At 44.5% G+C, this 18,887-nt stretch overlaps 1 protein-coding gene across 1 annotated transcript in view; it reads right to left on the bottom strand.

The window, feature by feature from the left end:
* The window catches only part of Nup93 (nucleoporin 93), a 94,718-nt gene extending 87,480 nt beyond the window's left edge, over nt 1-7,238 (bottom strand). Inside the window, exon 1 of the mRNA XM_034522967.2 lies at nt 7,109-7,238. The gene's annotated coding sequence lies outside the window, so the exon portion shown is untranslated. The remainder of the gene's footprint in view (nt 1-7,108) is intronic.
* Between the last annotated feature and the right edge of the window lie 11,649 nt (nt 7,239-18,887).

Here is an 18,887-nt window from a genome sequence, read left to right as displayed (position 1 = left end):
ATTTCCTGGCTATGAATGCAATGCTCCTGCAACCATGCCTTCCCTAGTATGGAATGCAATCCTTTCAAAGGGAGCCAATATCTTAGTTGGGGTCTCTATTGCTGTGATGATATACCATACCAAAACCAACTTGGGGAGGAAGGGGTTTGTTTGGCTTAATTTCCAGATCATGGTAAATCACTGAAGCCAGGACACGATCTCAAACAGAGCAGGAACCAGGAGGCAGAAGCTGATGTAGAGGTCATGGAGCGGTGCTACTTACTGGCTTGCTCTCTATAGTTTACTCAGCCTGCTTTCTTACAGAACCTAGGACAACCAGCCCAGGGATGGCACCACCCACAATGGAATGGGTCCTCTCCTATCAATCACTAATTAAGAAAACACCTTATAGCTTGATCTTATGGAGGCATTTCCTTCCCCTCTGATGATTCTAGCTTGTGGCAAACTAACACAAAACTAGCCAGGACACAGAATGAACTCTTTCTCCTTTAAACTGTTTCTTGCCAGGTTATTTTGTCACAAAAAAAAAAAAAAAAAAAAACACCAGAAAATTAACTAAAAACATCCCTACAATTGCATATATAGTAAAATTAACTCACTATAAAGATAGTGAAAATACATCAGATAATTTCAGTTCAGCTGCTACTAAAATGTGAAGGGTTTTTTGGGGTTTTGTTCTTGGTTTTTTGAGATAGGGTTTCTCTGTGTATTGGCTGTCCTGAAACTCACTCTGGAGACCAAGTTGGCTTTGAACTCAGTGATCCACCTACCTCTGCTGGGACTAAAGGCTTGTATTGGGAGTTGATCTTGTGAACTGTACATTCAGATGATTTCTGTGATCCAAGATCTAGGTACAGTCAGGATACATGAATATTTAAGAATCTCCTAGATCAGTGTGATGTAAAGAACGCTCCCCAATTATATATGGTTAATAAAAGGTTGAATAGCCAATGACTGGGCAGAGGAAATAGATGTTCGATCCAGCCAGGAGTTAGGGAGAGAAGACCAAGGTAGAAAGATCAAGGTACAAAGAGTTCGTCTTGAGGAAGTTGAGGGTCCAGGAAAAGAAGAGCCACAAGGCAGAGGAAGAAGATACTTGCCATAAGGTTTGGCATGAGGAGGAGTTGCTAGGGGAGTTCTCCATGACAACAAACAGCTACAGCAGAGCAAGCCAAGGACAATGACAACAACCACAACCACAACCACCACCACTGAGCTAAAACATGCGTTTTAATTATGAAAAAACATGGTCATTTCCACATTCTTGTTTTGTTTTGTTTCGAAATAGAGTTTCTCTGTATAGCCCTGGCTGTCCTGGAACTCACTCTGTAGACCAGGCTGGCCTCGAACTCAGAAATCCACCTGCCTCTGCCTCCCAAGTGCTGAGATTAAAGGTGTGCACCACCACAGCCCGGCCATTTCCACATTCTTAAAGTAACCATGTTAAATAGTGAATCAAGCCAGAAAATAACAGATATCTAAAAACTCCAACTACTGAGCACGTCTAAACCTTTCTAAGTCACTGTCTTCGTAAAATGACCTCTTCGGTACTCTAAGTGGCCTCTTACGATTTTCCTGCTTGTTATATCAAAATGTATTCACCTGTTCCTGGTATTACTAGTTCATTGGTTTCTCTCCTTTTGCTTTTAAGCACCAACCACAAGTACAATTTTTTTTTTTTTTCTTAAGATTTATTTATTTATTTTATAAGAGTACACTGTTGCTGTCTTCAAACACACCAGAAGAGGGCATCAGATGCCATTACAGATGGTTGTGAGCCACCATGTAGTTGCTGGGAATTGAACTCAGGACCTCTGGAAGAATAGTCAGTGCTCTTAACCTATGAACCATCTCTCCAGCCCCACAAGTAGAATTCTTTTTACTAACAGTCCTTGTGACAACTTTCAAATTGGAGGTTCACTAAGTTCTTTAAAGACTACTGCCTAGAGCATGGTTGGCAGATGACTATAATCCAAGCATCTGGAGACAGCTGGATAAGGAATTCAAAAGCACCCTTGGCTACTGATTATCAACTTGAAAGGATGTATAGTCATCTAGGATGTAAGTTTCTGGATACAGCTTGAGGAATCGTCTAGATTAGGTTAGTGTCTGGGCATGGCAGTAAAGAACTACCTGCACTGGGTTAATTAAGTAGGAAGACCCAACCTAAATATGGGTGGTACATCTCCACAGGCTAAGACCTTGTACTAAATAAAAAGGAGAAAACCAACGTAGTGCAAGCGTTCATTACTCTCCCTGACAGCAGATGCAATGGCTGGCCCTCAGGTCCCTTCCATCATGACGTCCCACCATGGGACTAGCCAAGCTTTGAGCCAAAATACCCCTTCTCCCTGTACATTACTTTTGTCACAGTATTTTGTCACAACAGCCAGAACAATAACTAACAGAGCTACAGTCTGAGGCCAACCTGAACTGCACGGCCCACTTTCTCAACAGCAAAAAAGACCGCTGGGCCATCCCAGACATGGCTACAACTCCGTGGTTCTCTTATTTCAAATCTGTTACTCCCAGAACTTTCCAGAGACTAGAGTCTCCAGAGCCTCAAGTCTGAGAATCAAAGGGAAGCAGGAAAGGCCTTGGAGGCAGCCCTCTCAGGCCTGTCTCCTAGGAGCAAGGGACGGCAATGCTATTTTAAGCTTTAGGCCAGACTCTGTCACAACTCAGTATAGTCACTGGAGTTTGACAGCAGCCATAACTTACAAGCAAACAAGTATGTCTGCTCCCCAGAAAAAATTAAGAGAAAGGTTGGGGATGTAACTCTCTAACTAACAAGCAGAGTGTCCAGGTTTTAATCCTCAGCATTTTTTTTTTGAGACAACTTTTTTTTTTTCTGTGTAGCTCTGGCTGTCCTAGACCTGTTCATTGCCCCTGACTTAAAGATCCTCATATCCAAGCCTGCCCCTTGCACTCAAGCTCCAGCCTGGACTGGGTTTCAGATTCTGCCAGTGTACATCCCCTCATCACTGTCAACCTACTATGTGACAGAGTGTAGTTTTCTAAGCACCACTGCCAGCTACCCTGTCCACTCTTGTGTGGCCAGGTTTCCGCCTCTCAGGTACTAACTCATGCTTTTCCTCTTCATCTGCACCTGACCAATAAATTAATGGTTAATTTAATTTATTAATTTAATTAATTAATTAATGAGTTAATAAATTAACTCATCTGCTATGAGTTAATTTATTCTTAAAATACATAAATATCTATATAAATCCACTTTTGTTTATTCTGCCACTATAGCCCCACTCCAAGCCTCTTATACATGCCTCATTCAAGATCACAGTAGCCTCTAGGCTGGTTTCTCTGATCCTATATTGACCCCTCTCTACCCATGTGTTCTCTACCTAATAGTGGGAATTAGCCCATGAAAACCAGGACTAGAAATGCAGTTCAGTGGTACAATGCTTGCCTAGTATGCTCAAGGGCCTAGCTTTAGTTTTCAGAACTAAAATATAATCATATATATATATATATATATGATTATATTTTATATTTTATTTATATATTTTATATTTTATATATATATATATATATATATATATATATATATATATATATACACACACACAGAGAGAGAGAGAGAGATATACACACATATATATGGAGGGGAGAATAAAGGCTAAGCCTTCAATAATTCCCATTATCTGTAAACTCAAGTCCAGCCCAATTGCCTGTCTGTAGTCCCAAGTACCCAGAAAGCTGAGGCAGACGGTCTTGTAGCACGGATGAGATCTGTGTGTGCTGAGATCTCCATCATCTGTCCATGAATCAACCCCTGCCCTTCTGCTCCTGCTCTTCCCCATGACTACGTTCTTCAGCCATATGGCCTCCTGTTGGTTCTTCAAATATGCTAAACTCAGAGCTGCCACTGGCTTCTGCAGTAACCACTTCCTCTGCATCTACAGAGCATTTGTCCCTAAATGTGGACGAGGCCTATCCCCTTAATCAATTCAGGTCCCTGCTCATGGGTCTCCGTTGTGAAGATGCTAAGACACTCCACCTAAAGGAGTACCACTATTTCTACAGTTTATCCCCTAAGTGCATGTCAAAAACAGTCATATGGCTACTTGTTTATTAACTGATCATCTGTCTTCTAACAGTGTTCTTGAGTCTGGCAAGCTTGTGGTGTTTTTATTTCACAGCATGAATTTCTAGTGCAATGAACAAAAAGTAATTAATACACCAAAGACACTTGAAAATTACTGGAGGGAGGGAATGGGGTTATTCCTTTAATGGACCTTACAGACCAGCACAGGAATTTAGAAAAGAAATTTCCCAGTGTTTGAGGTTTTCTGGTAGTCAGCAACTACGTACTGGAGTTAGAGTAAGCTACTATTTGAGTGTATTGGTGGAGTAGGTGTAAAGTGGCCTTTAGACCTTACAAACAGGAGACGGCTGACTGGGAAAAGTGTGTGTGGCACAGGCATGAGGAGGTGAGTTTGAATCCCTAGCACCCATGTATAAAGCTGAATGTGGTGGCATCGATATGATACCAGCACTGAGGGTGGGACGAACAGAGACTGGTAGATCTTGGGTGACTCATTGGTAAGCCAGTCTAGCCAATCGGTAGGCTCCAGGTTTAATGAGAGATGCTGTCTCAAAAACCGACAAAAACACTCAACATCAACTTCAAGCCTCCTGATCTCTGACATCCAAACACATATGGGCATGCATCTTACCACCCCCAACACACACACATGCACACATCAAACACACATGAAGTGTAAAGCTACAAAACATTTCAAGCTCCAGTTATCTGAAACAGAGGAGAGATAACTATGAAAGGCCATAATATAAGGGGGGAGGACTCCTGCATCTCTAAAGTCTGTCTAATTCTTTCTCCAAACCAATTATTTCCAGTTGTTTGTCTGACAGCTACTCCTGACTGATCTGTGGGTGCCAGCAACAATTCCAGTTCCTCACCTTGGGTCCCCATCACAGTCATTTTAACCAGAAATCTGGCTCCCCTGTCCCCTGAGCCCAACCTGTCTCCAAGTTTATTTCTCATACCTCATGACAAGCCACACCCTCACCTTTCCCCTCTGCTATGACCCTCATGCCTTCTTCACAATTATCTCAACAGCCTAAAACTTCCCATTTCTTCTAACCCACTCTCCCTGTGGCCAAACTAGCCGTTCTAAAATACCTCCCACTTTAGACCCATGGGGGCACCTTCAACCTCAGGTTGTCACATGGCTGCATAAGAGCTCTGTAGAATAGGCAGTGCCATGCACCACTTTCAGCTCTTACCGTCTTCCCCAGCTCTACACTGACACTTCTCTCCTCCTCAGGAAGCCTTGCAGTGTCCTCCCTTCATGCTCCCTTCATGTGTACATGTCAAGTACACACACATTCCCACCAGACACAGAGAAGGCCCTCCCTAATTATTCTGAACCTTCTATACCGTCTTCCCTAGTGGAGCAATTGTGACCATCTCTTCTCAAACATGTCTTCCTGTAGGGGAAGGGTCACAGATATTTAACTCTGAATCCTGAGCATCTAGCTAAGCCTGGCACATAATAGAACTAAAAACATGTTTGCTAATTAAAATGACTAGTAACCATAACAGATTTGGGTCCTCTTCCTGATCTTTACACACACACACACACACACACACACACACACACTCTCTCTCTCTCTCTCTCTCTCTCTCTCTCTCTCTCACATACACACACACACACACACACACACACACACCTACCTACCTCTAAATGCATCTACCTTATCTACCTTATAGGCTCAGTGGGGTTAGAGAGATGGCTCAGCAGTTAAAAATATTACAGCTCTTTAGAGGACCCCAGTTCAGTTCCCAGCACCCATATCAGTGATTTCTATAACTCTAGCTCCAGGGAATCAGACACACTCTTCTGGCCTCCATAGAAATATCCACATACATAAATGGCACACAAGAACACACATACAAGAGGGAGGGAGGAGGAGAGAGAGTGCCCAAGCTCACCACAGCTCCAACACTTCATATCTCATGGTTTCTATATTTGTGTTTATTGTTTATGTGTGTGATGTCTTCCCAAGAAACAAGCCTGTCTCATTCACTACCACATTCACAAGCCTATAATGATATCAGTAACATTCGTTTATTTGATATTTATTGAGCACCTACTTTATTGTGTGCCAGACCTAAGTGCTAGGTAGGCATTCATGTTCAACAGGGGGTAAGACAATACAACGGACAAGTAAAACCTAAATGCTAAAACAACAATTAAAGCAGTAAAGGCAAGGAATGAGGAAAGGCTGACACTCTAGATGCCTCTCTAGTAAAGACTCCCAAGAAAGAGAGCAGGCAAAACAGACATCCAACCGCAAGAACAAAGCCCTGAAGTCAAAGCATGTCCAGCGGGGGTGGAGGTGGGAGGGAGGGTATAGTATACACTGAGAGTATGGGTCACATTATTTAAAAGTCTTGCAGCTCACTGCGAGAAGCTTATATTATTGTTGTTGTTATTATTACTGTTATTATTGCTAAGGCGCTGACCTTTGCTTGCGCTGAAAGTCATCTAGGGAGGTAGTGGTGCAGGGTTTAATGTGTACACCAGGCTGGCTTCAACTCGCTTTGACAGCGACACCATGCCCGGCATGCTGTGGTTTTCTTTCAGAAGGGACCCAATATACCTGGGCATCCCCGACAGAAGACAAGATACAGGGTACCCAGAAACAGGTGAGACAACCACAGTGGCAACCATTAGCATCCTATTAGATTATCCGTAAAAGGAGACAAGAGTTGACGGGGTTTCGCTGGCTCGTCCCCCTTCACCCGGAAGAGCCATTCTCTAGAAGAACGCCCCCCACGACCCATAGAGGGCAGCCAGGCCCGGGGACGCGTGGCAGCCGTGGGTGGGCGTGGCGATAGCGCACCCGTGGGGAGGACCACGCTCAGAAGAGCCTAGTCACCGCGTTCGGTGAGCTGTAGCCGGCAGGCGTGCCCAGCTACCGCAAGAAAGGAAGCGCGAGCCTCGTGGCTACGAACGCGGGATGGGGTTTGAGCTAGGCTCGCGGTTCTGCTTCGAGGCCAGGCCCCGAACTCGGGCCCAGGATCAGGGCCGCGTGGGTGCCCACACCTCACACGCCTTACCTGGCTCCGCCGCCTGCCCGCCGCCCGCTCCTGGCTACTTCACTACGCCGCCGCCGCTTCTCGCGCCGCTCGCCCGAGCTTACTGATTGGCTGAGGCGGTAAGCTCCCAGAAGCCCCCGCGCGTTGCGCCGCCAAATGAACTTTATGGAGACCCGCAAGAGGACACAGACTTGGGCGGGGCTGGGGCGGAGCCGGAGGCGGAGCTGTCGCTATGAGGAAGTCAAGGGAGCTCCGCCCTGCTCCCACCCACGTGGTTGGAGTTGACAGTACTAGTAGAAGCACTTCCGCAGTTCCTCCAGCTGGACAAATTCAGGGAGCTCAGCCATCCAAGTGCCTGGGCCCGTTCTAGGTGCAGGGGACACGGTGACCTCCTCAGCAGACAAGATCCCTAACCTCAAGCAGTTCTCAGCTTGACCAGGGCAACAAAATACAGTGAATAAATGTAGGAGTAATTACAAGAGCTAAGAACCGAAAAACAAACTAATTGAAGAAAAATGGTTGGATGGCCAGGGAAGGCTTCTCTCAGGTGACATTCCGACTAAAAGGTGAAAGATAAAAGCATGTTTTGGAGGGTTTTTTTTTTTTTTTTTTTTTTTTTTTTTTGAAAAGCCTGTCTTTTGGCAGCCTGAACAAGCAAGCTAGGCTGGCCCCAGTAGGCCAGTTACAGAAAAGAACAGTGGGGAAAAATAAGAGATTACTTCAGTGTGGCCACGTTGGGAAGTGGAACAAAGTGTGTCACTGGGATATGCAAGCCTTCTGGAGGCTCTTAGTCTAGTAGGTAAAAGAAATTTGAAAACAGAACGCTGAAGGAAAGCAGTTTTGTTGGGAGTTTGAGAGAAAAATAACAGGACAGGCAAGCTGTAGATCTCAGCAACTGCTGGGAGGAGAGACCAGGATAAGAGGAGGTTTTGAGTTAAATTTAAAAGAGGAGTGGGCATAACTGGGAGAATCTGTAAACAACTTCATGAACAGAAGGACCTCTCGTGTGTGTGTGTGTGTGTGTGTGTGTGTGTGTGTGTGTGTGTGTTCCTGGTGCTCAAGGGGGCCAAAAGAGGTCATCAGATCCCCCAGAATAAGATTACAAGTGGTTGTGAGACATAGGTACCAGGAACCAAACCTAAAAAGTCCTTTGCAAGATCAGTGTGCTAAGACATTGCTTTAGCTCCCGTGGTAGGTTTTAATTGGTTTTTTAAAAAGATTTACTTATTTGTTTATGAGTGCTCTATCTGCATGTACACCTGCATGCCAGAAGAGGGCATTAGACCCCAGTAAAGATGGCTGTGAGCCACCATGTGGTTGCTGGGAACTGAACTCAGGACCTCTGGAAGAGCAGCCAGTGCTCTTAACCACTGAGCCATCTCTCCAGCCCATAGCTTTTCATTGTTAAAGAGGCAAACAATGGATTTTTTTGGATTGCACAGTTTCGGACATATCTAATGTTTCAACGAAGGTCACCATCCTGACATAATGAGGAACATGTGAACACAGGCCTAGGCAAAGTTGTCACCACTAATAATTCTAGTTTGGTGGATGCCTGCTTGATAAAGTGTTCTAGTAAGCTTTGCCTTACGTGCTTAGGGAACATACGTACAATTAACATACAAAGAAGCCCACAATGATTACCATTGTAGCTGTAGAGAACTTCTTTCTGCCTGTTGGTAGTATATATTCCTGTATGTGCCTAAGTGTGTGGACAGCTCTGTGCACATGTGCTTGGAGGTCAAAGGTTGCTGTTGGATGGCTTCCTCTATCACTCTCTGCCTTGTTTTTTTGAAACAGCGTCTCTCACTGAACCCAGGGCTCACCAATGGGCATAAATAACTGGCCAGTGAGCTCCAGGGATCTGCCTGTCTCTGCCCCTTCCCCTTAGCCCTAGGGTTACAGGAGCTTCCCACCACACTGGCTTTTACTTGGGCACTGGGGATCAGAACTCGGGTTCTCATGCTTGCTCAGTACTTTACCGACTAAGACTTCTTGCCAACCCAAAAGTTTTTATTTTTATGACATTAATTAATGTGCCACGTGTGTGAGTATTTTTGTGTGTGTGGTGTGTGTGTGTGTACACTCAGGTCCTTAGCCTTAGCAACAGTGTCTTTATCTGCTGAACCACCTTGCTTGCCCCAGAAATTCTCTTTTGTTTTAACTTCATGGGTATGAGTGCTTTGCATGCATGTGTGTATGTCTTCCATATTTGTGCCAGATGCCCACAGAGGCCAGAACAGGGAATTAAATCCCCTGAAACTGGAATTACATATGGCTGCGGGCTAGAAGTAGAACCTGGGTCCTCTCCAAAAACAACAAGCACTCTTTACCACTAAGCCAACTCTCCAGTTGCCCCCATCAGTAAGTTCTTTATAAATTAACTCAGCTTCTATTTTTCCCAGTAAAATCTAGAACCTCTGGCTCAGTAAACTCTATGGTAGTGGTTCTCAACCTTCCTAATGCTGTGACCTTTTCAAACAGTTCCTCATGTTGTGGAGACCCCCAACCATAAAAGTACGTTGTTGCTACTTTATGACTATAATTTTGCTACTATGATGAGTTATAATATAAATATCTGATATGTGGCCCCAAAGGGGTCTCAACCCACAGGTTGAGAAATATATATTTCCATTATAGTCATGGCAGGGAACATGGCAGCCTGCAGGCAGACATGGTACTGGAAAGCCTACTGAGAGTTCTACATCTGGATTGGCAGACAGCAGGAAGAAAAAATAATAATGGAGTGGACTTGAGTGTCTGAAACTCCAAAGCCCACTCACAGTGACACCCTTCTTCCAACTAGCCACACCCACTTCAGCAACTACCCACACCCACTTCAGCAACTAGCCACACCCACTTCAGCAATACCACACCTCCAGTAATGCCACTCCCTATGAGTCTATGGGGCCATTTTTTTTCATTAATTAATTTATTCACCTTATATCCCAATGGCAGCCTCCCCTCTTTTCCCAGTCCCCACCTTACACAGCCCTTCCTTACACCCCCTTCTCCTCTGAGAAGGAGGAGGCTCCCCTGGGTACCAACCCACCCTGGCACATGAAGTCACTGAAGGACTGGGCACATTCTCTCCCACCGAGTCCAGACAAGGCAGCCCAGTTAGGAGAATAGGATCCACGGGCAGGCAACAGACTCAGAGATAGCCCCCTGCTCCAGCTGTTGGGGGACCCACATGAAGACTAAGCTGCACTTCTGCTACATATGTGCCAGGGCGCCTAGGTCCAGCCCATGGATGGTGGTTCAGTCTCCAGAAGCCTATGGGGGCCATTTTTATTCAAACTACCACAACCAGGTTTTAAAAGGACTACGAAAATGGCCACTTTTCATCTGAATGACCCTGATCACAAATGACAGAAACATCATACTTTTATTCACTATTTGACATATTGTAAGTTGTAATGCAATGCATGTTGTATAAAAGAGAGTATTTTGTATTGATTAAACTTGAATGCCAAAAGGTTTAACTGTGTAAAGTTTTGCATAATATTTAGACTTCAAATACACAGCTTGACACCTAAGTCTTTAGTTACAGATACATAGGGTGTTAACTGTACCAAAATTACCTTCACATAAAGCTGCTTGGAGTGGCCCAGGCCTTTAATCCCAGTACTTGGGAGGCAGAGACAGGTGAAGCTCCTGGAGTTCCATGCCAGCCTGACCTACACAGTGAAACTCTGTTTCAAAAAGCAAACAACGAAACAACAACAACAAAACCCTAACATAAACAGATACTTAAGTGAACCCTTACTCCTGTTAGGACTGTTTCCCCCCCAAAAAAGACTGTTTTCTGTTGAGGCCCACACTCTGCCTCAACACTTTTCCTCAACACTTTTGGGGCTAAGTGCTCTGGTCAAGAGAGAGTGTGGCTCTTGGGGCAAGAGACGCAAAGAATGGAGACAAGACCGGGTGTGATTCAGTCTCTTCTATTTTCTCATGTCTCTCCTATTGAAGGGAATTCTGAGGTATTTATATACACAAACAGGAGAACACAGGTGAAAACACTTTACCACGTGCACCATACAGCTGAGGTCACTAAACAGCAAAACAAGCTATGTGGGATAAACAATATATTTATCAGAGTGTGCTTCAGCTGTTATAGGCTTTTGACAACCAAGTCTTTCATCAGGGTATATGGTTCCAGATGGCTGCAAAGTTGATCTAGCCGCTTTCTACTAAAGTCGGCTCCCAACAGTTTTCCAATTCCCCCCCAAAAAAACTTAGAAAATAAGCAGAAACACAAATAATTTTTTATTTAAAAAAAAAAAAAAAACGCTTTGTCCTTGGAAGCCAGCTTTTACAAATGTCTCTAAGAGTAGAATATCTTTATTACTTTAGACATGACCTCACTGTAGAGCCCTGGCTGGCTTGGAACTCCCTATGCAGACCAGACTGGACTGGACCTCACGCAAGAGTCTCACAGAATGTGAAGGAAAAGAACGAAGACACAAAAGGAAGATTCCATTAGCATAGAGTTCAAACCAGGCAAAGCTAATTGCTAATCTGTGGTGATGGATGTCAGGATGGTGTCTATTTTGGAGTGGAAAGGGGGTGTTGGCTGGGAAGGGAAAGAAGGAATCTTCTCAGATCTGAAAATGTTCTGTTTCTTAATCTGGCTGCTGAGCGCATGGGGGTATTCACTTTTTAAAAAATGTATTAAGCTGCACATTTAAGATCTGTGCATTTTGCCACGGATATATTATTCATTGCACTTCAATAAAATAGTTTATGGAGTTTGAAATCGTTTTGGTGACCCAGAACTCATATTGCATGCCCAGCCCAAGAATCTGGAATTCTGATTTACCGATTTGCTATCCCCCATATGCCCCTTATGGAGTACAAAGCAAGAAATATTTTGTAAAGGACAGACAGACACCTCCCCCACCACACTGATTGCTCTCCTATCTCAAGCTGCTGCTGCCAGAAATGATTTCATAGTGGGTGGCAGCAAATTACATAAAGCTTTGTGATCTGTGGCTGAGCGATCAGCCTTATTCACAGAGACATTAAAAGCTTAAAAGGGAAGGCTTTAACTTCGCCCTCTGCATGGGTTTAATTTCAACTTGCATAAAAGGTGATTTGACATTATCAAGGATGGCAAATTGGCTTCTGCTGGAGCAGCCGCTCCTGCCATTGCAGCAGGCATGCCTGGAAGCTGGTGTGGAGGGTGCCAAGAGCAAGTTCCGGCTCTGTGGGAGACTGCTAGGAGCAGGCCCAGGACATTTGAACTGCAGATAATTGGTTGAAACAATGAGGAATCTTGCTTGCTCGCCTATTAGTGGGCCAGCAGTAAGGTGCGTTTAAGGACGATTGACTGAGGTCTTTCTGTATCTACACTTTGCCATTCTTAGTGTGGACTTTGCTTAAAGAAGTAAGACTATTTCTGGTTGAATAAAGTTGACAGTCCCTACCCTGTAATGCAAGTCTTGTCTTCTTTGGAGTCAGTCAGGTTTCCTGTTGGGCGTGTAAGTACCTAAAGCTGTTCTCTCCAACTGGGATCTGTTAAAGAGCAGACCCAAAAAAATCTGTAAGTAAATAAATACCATAGAAATCAACAATTGAACTGTGAACTGTGTGCAATGTTCTGGGATGAGAGGCCTCTACAAAAATTTTCCTCACGGTGGCTTTTTGGGGAGAGGTGTCAGTAACAGTCTCATTTCACTAGTGCCATTAAAGCTGACAAGCAGGAGGATTACGAATCCTCAAGGCCTATGTTGAGCTCAGAGCAGAAGAATGAGTCAAACAAGACCAGGGCCATGTGTCCTGTATTAATCCCAACACACCGACTCTTACCTAATATGAACGGTAATACCACCGGCATAAAAGAGGTCGCCACAGTTTACAGACAACAAGGATGATGAGCCAGAGAACCACCATTCTCATGCTTTTCTAGAGGGAACAGAAAATTATACCGCTGCTCCAGGAAACTAGAAACCTCAAAACAAACAAACAAACAAGCCACCATGCAAGACCCAACCTCTCTGCCACTACGTACTTACCTAAGACACGGAACCATGTTTGCACAGACATGAGTCTACCAAAATATGCATAGCAGCTTTATTCATAACAACTTGAAACTGGAAACAGCTAGTTTTCCATTGTCTATCAACAAGAACTGAATGGGTGGACGGTGGCATGGCTGGACAACGGTCTAGTACAGACTGCTGCCTGCTGCACATGCGCAGGTGAGTCTCCTAAACTGCTGTCGGCCCAGAGCCAGACACATAAGAGCAATGGAATGAGACCCAAGTTATATCAAGTTCAAGAATACACGAAGCTGGTCTGCGGTGGAAGGGTTGGGGGTAATCTTTCTTAGAACTATTGATGTGATAAAGGTAGACTTATGATGAACACGGGTGCGCACAGCAGTACACATGTGCAAAACTTTATTGAACTGCGTGGTAGGATTCGTGCATTTTACGGCATGAAATTGTTTCTCAGTAAAATCCCGTTCAGCGGGCTGGAGAGATGACTCAGCGGTTAAGGGCACTGACTACTCTTCCAGAGGTCCTGAGTTCAATTCCCAGCAACCACACGGTGGCTCACGACCATCTGTAACGGGATCCAATGCCCTCTTCTAGTGTGTCTGAAGACAGCTACAGTGTACCCATGTAAATAAAATAAATAAGTCTTAAAAAAAAAAATTCGGTATCCGGTTCAGCTTAGAATTGAGCTGAGGCCGTAGCTCAGGGGTTGTGTGCCTTCCCGGCATGCCCAAGGCCATGGGGCTATGCTCTGACACCGCAAAGAAGGTTTGCACTCATCCTGAGCTCTTCAGGGATGTCTCGCCCAGAGTTACGTAGGCTGTGGTGGCAAGCCAGTTTAGGCACTCTTCTGCAATGAAAGTCAACACTCTCTATGCCAACCAAGCCTCACAGGTGAGCCTAGAACCCTTGGTGACTTCCAGAGAAGTCCTTAAACTCTGCAGGTAACGGTGATTGAAACAGGAGAGGGGCCCACAAATTCATTAACCACAGCGGCAGCTGACAGTCAGACAGTGCTGTGAGGGGTAGGGTTTTTTTTCAAATATCTACTTGTTTTATTTGTTATTAAATATATTGACGGTTGGGTGGAAAAGAAAAAAAAATGGGTGAGGGGGAGAAACCCGACAATCCCACACATGTCTCCGTTGCTGCTGTGTAGAGACACTTTGCTGACATCTGTCAACTTTGTTTATGTCAGATTGGGCAATTTGTCACTGATGCTGAATCTGCCAAAAAGAAACATGAATTGGATTGACAAGGCCTGGAGCTTCTCTCTCTTACTTTTCAGTATTCCAGATGTTATTTGAAAAAAAGAAAAACATGGTTTCCTCTGTCAGGAAGGCTCATCTGTGGGTGAAACATGGGCCAAGGGAGCTTGGGAGATGTGGTTTGGGATTTTGTGGAAACTTTTGTCTCCTGGAGACTCTGTCTTCTTCATTGGCTCAAATTACCCTCTATTTTCAATTGCCGTCTTTCCACGGAGCCATCTGTTTTAAGGCCGTCTGTCAAGGGCTATGATGTGGTTCGCTATTAAATATATTTGCAGCTGATGTTTCAAGACAAAAACAAAACAAAACAAAAACAAAAAAAAACAAAGGAAAAGCATTTCCAAGAAGGAAAGGGAAAAAAACAGAAGCAGACTGTAGTCATCACTGTACTCAGAAATCAAAGAACTTAATTCTGTAACTCTAGCATTTAGGAGGCTGAGGCAGGAGGACTGACAGGAGTTCAGGGCCAGCCTGGGACTATCTGTGAATTCCAGGCCTGCAGCAATAGACCTTGCCTTGAAGAAGAAAGGGAAGGTGGAGGAGGAGGAGGAGGAAGAGGAAGAGGAAGAAGAAGAAGAGGAAGAGGAGGAAGAGGAAGAAGAGCAAAAGGAAGAAGAGGAAGAGGAAGGAAAAAAAGCTTCTGCAAGGTGTAGTTTTATAAACCTTTAATCCTGGCATTCAAGAGACAGAGGCAGAGGATCCAACCTGGTCTACATAAGGAGTTCCATGCCAGCTTGGGCCACAGAGACCCTGTCTCAAAAACAAAACAAAACAAACTGTATTAGCCGGGGTTCTCTAGAGGAACAGTACTTATGAAATGAATGAATATATCCGTGTGCCTGTGCGTGTGTGTGTGTGTGTGTGTGTGTGTGTGTGTGTGTGATTTATTGGAGTGACTTACAGGCTGCATTCCCCTAATTCAACAGTGTCTAGCTGTAAACAGAAAAGTCTAAAATTCTAGTAGTTGCTCAGTTCCACAAGGCTGGATGTCTCAGCTGGTCTTCTGTATGTGCTAGAGTCCTAAAGAAGTAGGCCTCATTACCCGGGAAGGAATGGATGCTCTAGCAAGGCCAGGGCAAGCAGGCAAAGAGCAGAGCTTCTTCCAATGCCAAGCCAAGAGCCTCTCTATCTCAGGGTGTACTTCTCTACTGCTCCAGTAGCCTGCACACTGCCATGCTTCCTATTGTGATAATAGCAGACCAAGCCTCTGACACTGTAAGCCAGCCCCAATTAAATGCTTTCTCTTATAATAATTGCCTTGGTCATGGTGTCTCTTCACAGCAATAGAACACTGACTAAGGACACCTGGCTTGTTACATGGGTAAATGCTGGGATCTTAACTCCAGTCCTCAAAACACAGTAAGCTCTCCTAACCTCTAAGATGTCTCTACAACCCCCCTCCTTCTTCTAATGTTGATATCCTCCTGGCTTCACCACACAGAACCATTCTAACATGATTGTGTGTGTGTGTGTGTGTGTGTGCGTGTGCGTGTGTGTGTGTGTGTTGATTTTGTTTTGTTTTGTTTTTTTCTTTTGAGACAGTCTTACTGTCCCCATCTGGTCTGCATGCAATCCTCTTTCCTTGTCTTGAGTTCTGAAATCACAGCCATGCACCATCGTAGTCAGTAGAAAGTTAGCTCCTCACACAGTAGGTATTCTTATAAGAATAGCCATAAACTACAGGGAAGGGGCCTTATCAGGACTGAGTCAGCTGATACATGTTAACTGTTAACAACATAGGGTGCTGAGGGTGCAGCTTGCTGAGAGAGTGCTTGTATGTGCAAGGCCCTGGGTTCAAGTTCCAGTGAAGGAAGGAAGGAAGGAAGGAAGGAAGGAAGGAAGGAAGGAAGGAAGGAAGGAAAGAAGGAAGGAAGGCAAGAAGGCAGGTAGGCAAGCTGGCTTAAACCACAGTCTTGTACAGTAGGCGCTCAAAAATGTTAGTCAAAAACGACTAACATTTCTCCTGAGGCCTATTTCTGCATACCTCTAGAACTGAGTAGGAAAAGAAGCTTCCCCACCTCACTCACTAGGACAAAACTGCCATGCATCCCACAAGCTTCCCTGGACATAGCCGCTGTCCACAGCTGCCTGTAGACTTAGCCCTTGAAGGCCGCAGTGCGGCAGTTTAGCTTTGTGTCCGTTAGGGGGTGCTCAAGGACTGCTAGCGGAGGACGTCCCACATGACCTTGGAACGCCAGGCAGCCACACTACAACCAGCACTGAAGGCAGAGGCCGACTTTAAAACAGAACAGGGAACTGGCATTTGAGCCAAACAGGACCAACAAGCCTGTGTGGCACCCCGTGTTAGAAGGTACAGCTCTTCTGTAGGCTCCCTTCCTGGTGGTCAGTCAGTTCAGCTCGGCTGTGGCATTGCTAGCATCAAAACCTTTTGCCACCTCGCTGGTTGTGAGAGGCGAGTGATAAACTCTGACCACAGGCAGATTCGAACCCGTGGAGTCAGAGTTGGCCCGTATACAAGCTGTGGCTCACACTCTCGGAAGGCTGTGATATCGGGAAACTGAGGTAGGAGTCCACGAGTTCAAGAGCAACCTGGAGCTAGATAGTAAGTTTAAGGCCAGCATGGGCTGCTTGACGAGATCCTGTCAAAAAAGAGATCACAATGAACTCCGGTTCCTCCTGCCTTACCTCGGAGCACTAGGCTTTAACTGGACTGGCCCAGTGGATAGTTAAACTTGCTGGCAACAGCAAAAAGGGCTCTTTGCTCCCTTGCTCTACGACCAAGGCGACTTAGAACAGAAAGAGACTAATTGAGAGCTTGTTCATAGTTTCTAAGGGTGAGTCCCTGACCATCACTGTGAGAAGCAGGCTGGCAGGCTTGGTGCTGCAGAAGCAGCTAAAAGCTCTTATTTTGGGACAATAACCACAGGGCAAAGAGGGATGCTAATTTGGGAATGGTGTGTGTCCAATCACTGAAAAACACATTACATGACATTGTCACCGACAGTGCCATACAAAGTGTGGAAAAATGCTGACCTTTGAGGAATCTTGGGGTCCGATGTATTGGGTTTATTAGACAAGTCTCTCTGTTCTGTGTATTTAGTTTAAAATTTTGCATAATATCATATTAAAAGATGGATAAAACAGCCAGGGTTCAGCTACTTGGGAAGGTGAGGCAGGAGAATCAATTGAGCCCAAGTATTCTGGCTTAGCCTGAGCAACATAGAGAGCCCCTCCCCCCCATTAAAAAAAAAAAATGGATGAAGAAAATGTTACAGAGTATTTAATGATACTTAGAAATTGTACTTTGTCATTAAATAAAACAAAACATGCTCAAACTGCTAACTCAGGTACATAAAACATATATGTATTTTTAAATATATATATATATATATATGTTTTTAAAAATAAATATTAAATACCAAGAAATTGGCTTTCCATAGATGACTGAGCTGGCAAAGTACTTGCCACATCTGGAGTTTAGATCTCCAGCATTCCCATAAAAAGCCAGATGCTGTAATCCCAGCTCTGAGGAGAGAGACAGACAGGCAGCTCCTCGGAACTTACCAGCGGCCAGTCTCCTGGTCATCAGGCTCCAGATTCAGTAAGGGACCCTGTCTCAAAACACTTAGTTGGCAGGTGACTGAGGAAGACACATATGTCCGTCTCTGGCCTCCACATACATGAACATACACACATACACATACAAATTAAAAAATGGAGCCAGCCCCAGGCAGAGTGGCACATGCCTTTAATCCCAGCTCTCTGGTGGCAGAGACAAGTGGATCTCTGGAGTTTGAGGCCAGCCTGGTCTACAGAGCAAGTTCCAGGACAGCCAAGGCTACACTTGTCTTGGAAGAGCAAACAAACAAACAAACAAAAAAAACAAACAAAACAAGACAAATTAACAAAAACTTAAGCCAGATTCTCAAAGAATTAATAAAAAAATTTTTTTTTAAAGTTAAGCCAGACATGGTGATTCACACACATAACCCCAGTCCTTTGGAGACTGTGATGAATGGATTGCTTTGAGTTCGCTACCAGCCTGGACTACCTTTTCTCAACAAAACAAAAACAAAAAACCAACAACAACCAAACCTGGGCCAGCAGATGGCTCAGCAGATAAAGGTGTTCGATGCCAAGCCTCATGACCTAAGTTGGATCCCCAGGACCCACATGGTAGAAGGAAGAACAAACTTGCTCTTTGTCCTCTAGCACCCGCACATGTGTCCTGGCATTCATGCACCCACACGCATACATATAAATAAGTACATACATAAATGTTTCAAAAAAGAAAGCCACATAAATGCTATATTCTCCATAGGTGCCCACAGAACCAGACAGAAAGGAATTCACCTATGAGATGGAAAACTACAGACACAAAGCCAATTTTTTTTATATATAATTCTAACTAATTTTTTTAAGTTATTCTATTCGAGAGGTCCTGGGTCTTATCTCAGCACAGCAGAAAAAAAAGAATGAGAAATGAGCAAAAGAAAAGTTGTCTACAATTCTGAGTGCACAGAAACGATCTGCAGGAATGCTAAGTGCTTATCTGGCAAGGACTGGAAG

The sequence above is a fragment of the Arvicanthis niloticus genome, chromosome 18 (genome assembly GCF_011762505.2).
Source record: "Arvicanthis niloticus isolate mArvNil1 chromosome 18, mArvNil1.pat.X, whole genome shotgun sequence".
Lineage (NCBI taxonomy): Eukaryota > Metazoa > Chordata > Mammalia > Rodentia > Muridae > Arvicanthis > Arvicanthis niloticus.
The sequence above is the reverse complement of the archived record's forward strand: the minus strand, read 5'-3'. Positions and strand labels throughout refer to the sequence as shown.